The sequence below is a fragment of the Arachis ipaensis genome, chromosome B09 (genome assembly GCF_000816755.2).
Source record: "Arachis ipaensis cultivar K30076 chromosome B09, Araip1.1, whole genome shotgun sequence".
In the NCBI taxonomy this organism is placed as follows: Eukaryota; Viridiplantae; Streptophyta; class Magnoliopsida; order Fabales; family Fabaceae; genus Arachis; species Arachis ipaensis.
In genome coordinates this window covers 23170560-23178173 of record NC_029793.2, presented here as the reverse complement: position 1 = coordinate 23178173, position 7614 = coordinate 23170560, and the positions used below count along the sequence as shown (strand labels likewise).

The following is a 7614-nucleotide window of genomic DNA, read 5'->3' as shown; positions in this document are numbered from 1 at the left end:
GATAATAGGAAAATATTTTTTTAATTAATGCTAAATTAATTTGATTAACAATTTTAAAGATAAATAAGTATAATTCTGCATGATTGGATCAAAGAAAAACATTAATAAAAATTTTTAGTGCAACTAATAATATATTTTTCTCTTTCTATATAGATATTTTATTATAACGTTAATAAAAAAATTAGTACAATTAAAATTATTTTAAATGAGTTAGGTTTTGTGTATTAATAATTTAAATAATAGAAATAATGATAGTTACGCAAAGTATTATAATTATATAAAATATTGTCAATTATAATTATGCATTCATATATAACGGTAATAATGATATGATTGGTCTATTTTAAAATAAAAAAATTTAATTATAGTAAATTAATTTAATTATTTATTTTAAGAACAAATAATTTTAATTATGCAAGATTGATATATAATCTAATTATATATGATAATATTTTTTTAACTGTTAATTTTCTTTCATATTAATGTTTTTAATATTAGTTTTACTTAATTCTACATTCATACAATATAATAATATAATAGAATTGTGATCCTTTAAAATAGGAAAAAACATTTTTAATTACTACTAAATAGATTTAATTATCTATTTTAAGAACAAATAATTATCATTATATATGATTGGTTTATAATATTAATAATATAGGGCAAATCACTTAAACAAATGAAATAAGAACCAAATTTACATGAATCTCCTAAACTAAGAAGCGTTACGTGGGTAGCCTATTTTAATATAAATCGAATTCATTTATGTCGATTTAGTCATGCATATGTAAATCGAATTGAATACATTTGATTTAGGGTTTTCGTAGTAAATGGAATTAATGAAATTCAATTTAGGGTTGATGGTAGTAAATCGACCTTATTAGATTCGATTTACTTGGTATAATGCATGCACTAAAGTAAATCGAATGAAGTGAATTCAATTTACGGAAGAAAAGACCATAGGGTAAATCGACTCTACTAAATTCTAAATCAAATTAATTTAATTCGATTTAAAGTAGATGTCTAACTTATATAAATACCAACAACATGTTGAATCCTCAATTAGAGTGACACTTAAAATGGCTACATAGGATAGCTTTCTAGTTCTTGTGCACTACAAAGGCACAATTAAGAAAAAAACGCGATCGAGAATTAAGTTTATTGATAAAGATTCGTTGAGCATCTTTATCAGACCTTCTATGAGCCTAGTTGATTATCATAATACTGTACTACAGAAATTAGGTCTGCATGGAATGAAACGGATTGAGAAGTTATATTATCAAATCCCGATTTCTATTATTCGAGATGGGGTGAAGTACGACTCATTTGTGATATACAGTGACAAATATTTGCAAGTTTTATTTCACTACCAATGGCTAATGAAAGGCGTCAAACCCATCCAGCCTAAAACCCAGGAACCGCCAAAAGATCCATGACTGGAGGAGCTGCAACGGACCGACTAACTTAACCAGGGTGTGGATACCTCTCCCTAGCATGACGCATTTTGACGAGTGAGTGTGGGGGGCTTCGGCTATCATCCCTATTGTCAAAGGCAAAACTGTGAGGCCTTGTGTGCCAAAGCAGACAATATCGTGCTACCGGGTGGTCTGGGCTGTTACAGATGGTATCAGAGCCGGAGCCCGAATCGATGTGCCAGCGAGGGCACTGGGCTCCCTTAGGGGAGTGGATTGTAAGGTCCCACATCGGTTGGGGAGGGGAATGAAGCATGCCTTATAAGGGTGTGGATACCTCTCCCTACCATGACGCGTTTTGACAAGTGAGTGTGGGGGCTTCGGCTATCATCCCTATCGTCAATGGAAAAACGTGAGGCCTTGTGTGCCAAAGCGGACAATATCGTGTTAGCGGGTGGTCTGGGCTGTTACACCTGCTGGCCACACGGCATGAGCATCGGTATAACCACGACAAAGCAGCAGATCCCCAGCTGTATCCACCTATATCCTCCAATCTTGCAACGTATGGTAGCCACCGGATATGCATGCGTGTACCGGACTTGTCACCGAAGAGCTGGGTGGATAATAGCATCCTGATGTGTGCCCTCACATACCTCCTAACTGTCTCTTCGTCTGCATCGTGGGAAAGGTGACTGAATGTCTCCTGCATCCAAGTGCACTTCACCATGAACTTGTCGATGCAATCCGCCGAAGGCAACACACCCAACAACTCCTGGAACCAATCCCATGCAGGTCTCCCGCCATCAATGAACTGCTGGAATTCTGTCAAGCATCTGCTGACGTAATGTCCGTCGATGGGAAGCACTTAATGGTACACAACATCCTAAAGCGTAATCCTACACCCTCCGAATGACATATGAAAAGTGTGAGTCTCAGGCCATCACCGCTTTAAAAATGCACTGACCAGCAGCTTATCCAACCAAAACTAGTGGTCGTTGAGCCTCGCAAGGGGGGCTAAGCCGGCCATGTGCAGGTATGGTATGAACCTGTCATCTAGGGTCATACCATGCTGCCTCCTCATGCTGGTAATACATCGATCTGGCTGTACCATGATGAAAAAATTTATTTTAGAACCATCACAAGTTACATTAAATAAATTAATCCTCAATAATTTAATCCTAAATAATTAATCCTAAATAACCCTAAATATATTAATTCTAAATAAATTAAGCTAAATTAAATTATTAAAAATTTTAACCAACCCAAACTAAATAAATTTTGAACGACTTAGATTTTTAACTAAATTACTAGGCCTTTAACCTAAAGCTTAAGAATTACATTAAATCTAAAAAATTAAACTAATTTACATTCTCATTTTATTTCTACTGCCTATTTAATCTAACATTAGAAACCTACCTAAACTCTAGAAAAACTACTAATCTAGTTAATCACTACTTTAACTAAGCATTGTTAATCAGTAAACAACTAATCTAACTACCATTTGTAGTTTAGTCACAATAGCGCATATAAAAAAAATTAGATTTGGGAATGTTGTTTTTAGAGATAAGTCATTGTTCTTTCCAAGCTAATGTTGGTCATGGCAGCTGAGTTTCTTGGATAAAGATTTGGGAATGTTGTTTTTACCTTAAGCTAAATTTTGTTGCTGACCTTCAATTCCTCTTCTTTCAATTTATAAGGGAGGTGCTTATCAAGAATTTGGTCGAGTTTGGGGTGCCAAAGAGATAGCAATCCCAGCAAGGGCTTGTGCATGGATGCCTCATGGTTTCGTGAGTGTAAGTACATCATTAGGAGCTGGGAAAGCTTTATTGAGATCCCTTTATGAGTAGTATGGTTCATGGGGTGTTTATTTTGGTAATTGAGATACAATTTATAGTCAATTTATATATGTGATAATCATCATACTCATGTCTCAGATAAATTTAAACAGTATAATGCATCAGCTTTCCTTCTATACACTATGTGTACTATTTCTTTTTGGGAGATTGTTGTTTAGGAAGAGTGAGATAGAGTTGATATTTTAGTGGTTCTATAACTTTCAGTCAGTGTTTTCATATATCAAATTTCAAAGCTTCTAGTTCAACTAAAATTAAGAAAAGGATTATCTTTTGGCCACACTTTTAAAAATAGTCAACCATGGATTATGTTTTCATTTGTTAGATAGGTGAGTAAATCTTGAAGATTAGATTGATTATTTTTTATGTACTAATTAAGGGATACTCTGAATTAAAAAAGGTAAAGAAGATTATATTTGTTTATTCATGTATGAAGAAATTACTCAATGGTATTTAAAATTTAGCAACCAGTAATTTGTTTTATACTTGCAGTGAAATATGACTGTGTATTTGGTGATGACTTAGATTTAAGTGAAATAAGCTATGTATCAGAGGTATTATGCAGTTTCCTTTACTCCTGATCAGTAAATATCTTGGCAGATTCATTGACCAATTTACAATGTGACATGTCATTTCAGGTTCTAAGGAAGCTTGATCGCTCCATTCTATATTCCTTGTCTCCTGGAACTAGTGTGACACCAGCCATGGCCAAGGATGTCATTGGACTGGTCAGCATGTATCGTATTATAGGAGATGAATGGGATACATGGTGGGATGTAAAACGTCAATTCGACGTAACGAGGTTATTAAATTGATCTATTTCAGTTTGGGTGCTTGCATTGTATCACTTCATATTACCTTTCAATAATGATGCTTCTCCATCCTTGGCTATACAATAAAGTTAGTTTATTCAATTTTGAATCAGGGATTTTGCAATTGCTAATCTGATAGGAGAAACTGGCTTAAATGGGAAATCCTGGCATGATTTGGACATGCTTCCATTTGGATGGCTAACAAATCCTGGTATTATATAGAAATTACTTTTTGTTAGATACCCGAATCATAAAGCACTAGAACTATGGAGGATTCTCATCAGACATATTTATTCTGTTAATATGAAGATATTGTTGCTTCACTGATTTTGTTTGTTTACAAACACAAAAGATGTTTAAAATCATCTATCATTGATAACTGCTACAATCTCGTTTTAAAAATGATACTCATAGTAATGTTGATGATCATCAAAATCTGGTAGGTGTAAATGAAGGTCCACATAGGTATTGTAGACTCAATCTAGAAAAGCAAAAGACACAGGTATTTGTGAAAGCACAATTAAGTTGCTTTCCCATATTGTCATGCAAATTTTGATGTATGACATATATTATCAGTACACACTGACTGGTTGTATTGACTTACAGATAATACTTTGGGCGATAGCAAAGTTGTAAACCCCGCTAAAATCGGTAAATAATTAGTCAATAAATTGAATTTAATAGGAAAATTAAAAGTGCAAAACCAATATCAAAATAGGATAGATCTCTTTAAAACGAGAATTTTGACACTAATTTCAAAGAATTTGGCCCAAAATTGGGCCGAACAGGCCAAACTGGTTGAACCGGACCCGAACTGGGCCCGTGGGCCCAACCAACTTATTATATATACTGAGCTGAAGCTCATTTCATTTCCTTCCGGCACGTAAAACATGCTGAGGATGCCGAGGAGGGGGAAGAACGTGTGGTAAGTTTCCAAACCCTCACTCAATTTCATCTCTCAATAACTTTTGATCCGAAGCTCCGATTGACGAACCGTTTGCGACTACGCGTTCACCGCGACGAGCTCTACGAAACCCATGGAACAATTTGGTAGGTAACTGGTATGCGAAATTGTTACTCAGGTTGTGAATTATTGTTCAAAATTGATTCCCTGGTGATGGCACCAAAAACGGATGCACAAAACCATGGTCTAAACATATCTTCACAACTTTGCATAACTAACCAGCAAGTGCACTAGGTCGTCCAAGTAATAAACCTTACGTGAGTAAGGGTCGATCCCACGGAGATTGTTGGTATGAAGCAAGCTTTGGTCACCTTGTAAATCTCAGTCAGGCGGATATAAAATAGTTATGGAGTTTTCGAAATTAATAATAAAAGAAGGATAGAAATACTTATGTAAATCATTGGTGAGAATTTCAGATAAGCGTATGGAGATGCCTTCGTTCCTCTGAACCTCCACTTTCCTTCAGCACTCGCGAGTTTGAAGCTTGTCACAGTCATTCAATCATTGAATCCTACTCGGAATACCACAGACAAGGTTTAGACTTTCTGGATTCTCTTGAATGCCACCGACGTGTTCCTTGGCAACGCACACAAGCAAGGCTTGGCCCAGGAGGAAGAGGAGCTGGCGTTGCCAACGCCAAGAACCATAGGCGTTATCCAAGGCAACGCCAAGCAACAAGAATGGAGCATTGAAGAGTAGTCGAGCACGTTGCCAACTCCAGGGAGAGCTAGAGTGTTTGGTGACAACGCCCAAGCATGGAGGATGTCCAAGAAAAGGAAGCTGGCGTTGCCAACTTGGAATATAGGGGCGTTATCCACAACAACTCCAACAAGGCAGCCTGACCTTACCTCCTTCAATGGAGTATATCTTGAGCTACACAACTCTAAATGAGGTGATTTCAACGGCCTTTGAAAGTAGACATCCAGAGCTTTCCAACCATATATCATAGTATGGGGTTGGCATTCATTTTGAAGCTTCAAAAGCTGGCGTTGGCAACGCTGGAAACAAGGGCGTTTTTACCAAAAACGTGTGCGATTTTGGCAGCCTGACCATGTCTCCTTCAAACGAGCATAACTTGAGTTGTAGAGATCCAAATTGAGTGATTTCAGTTTCATTGGAAAGTTGACATTCAGAGCTTTCCAACCATATATAATAGTTCATAGTGAAGCATGAAATGGAAGCTCGAATCAGAGTCATCTTTAGGCCCCAAAAACAAGGAAATGAGGTTGAGATTCAAGGAAGAATGAATGAGCCAAGAGAGGGGGTCGAACACGTTGCCAAGGCTGAAATGGCCTGGCGTGTTCCTTGGTAACTTGGGCAACAACGCCCAGGCCAAGAAATCTGGGCTAGAGGCGTTGTCATGGGCGTTATTGGTGAAGTGTTTGGCAAAAACGCCCAACCAAGGCAGCCTGACCTTACCCTCTTCAACGGAGCATAACTTGAGCTACGAATGTCCAAATGAGGTGATTTCAGTGGCATTGGAAAGTAGACATCAAGAGCTTTCCAATGATATATCATAGTTCATATTTAGGCAAAGGATTAAAACTCAAATTCTGGGAAACATTAGGCATGAGAGAAGAGTCAAGAAGAAGAAGAGCAAGTTGTTAGCAACAACTTGGGCCAACAACGCCCAAGTCTCAAAGCTCACTCCCAGGAAAACCACATGCACGTTGCCAACGTGCATTAAGCCTGGAGTTATTGCCAATAACGCCACTCACGGCATTTGAAAGTAGACATCCAGAGCTTTCCAACCATATATGATAGTATGGGGTTGGCATTCATTTTGAAGCTTCAAAAGCTGGCGTTGTCAACGCTGGAAACAAGGGCGTTTTTACCAAAAACGTGTGCGATTTTGGCAGCCTGACCATGTCTTCTTCAAACGAGCATAACTTGAGTTGTAGAGATCCAAATTGAGTGCTTTCAATTTCATTGGAAAGCTGACATTCAGAGCTTTCCAACCATATATAATAGTCCAGAGTGAAGCATGAAATGGAAGCTCGAATCAGAGTCATCTTTAGGCCCAAAAACAAGAAAATGAGGTTGAGATTCAAGGAAGAATGAATGAGCCAAGAGAGGGGGTCGAACACGTTGCCAAGGCTAAAATGGCCTGGCGTGTTCCTTGGCAACTTGGGCAACAACGCCCAGGCCAAGAAATCTGGGCTAGAGGCGTTGTCATGGGCGTTATTGGTGAAGTGTTTGGCAAAAACGCCCAACCAAGGCAGCCTGACCTTACCCTCTTCAATGGAGCATAACTTGAGCTAGGAAGGTCCAAATGAGGTGATTTCAGTGGCATTGGAAAGTAGACATCAAGAGATTTCCAATAATATATCATAGTTCATATTTAGGCAAAGGATTGAAACTCAAATTCTGGGAAACATTAGGCATGAGAGAAGAGTCAAGAAGANAAGCACCCTGGAGAGCAAATGTTGGCGTTGCCAACTTGGAGAAAGGAGTGAGTGTTTGATGGCAACGCAGGCAAGCAAGGAGCTGAGCCAAGGAGAAGGTCGAGGGCGTTGCCAACGCCAGAAACAAGGGACGTGTTCCTTGGCAACGCACACAAGCAAGGCTTGGCC

At 37.9% G+C, this 7614-nt stretch overlaps 1 pseudogene; it reads left to right on the top strand.

The window, feature by feature from the left end:
* The window catches only part of LOC107615293, a 67130-nt pseudogene continuing 62595 nt past the window's right edge, over window positions 3080-7614 (top strand).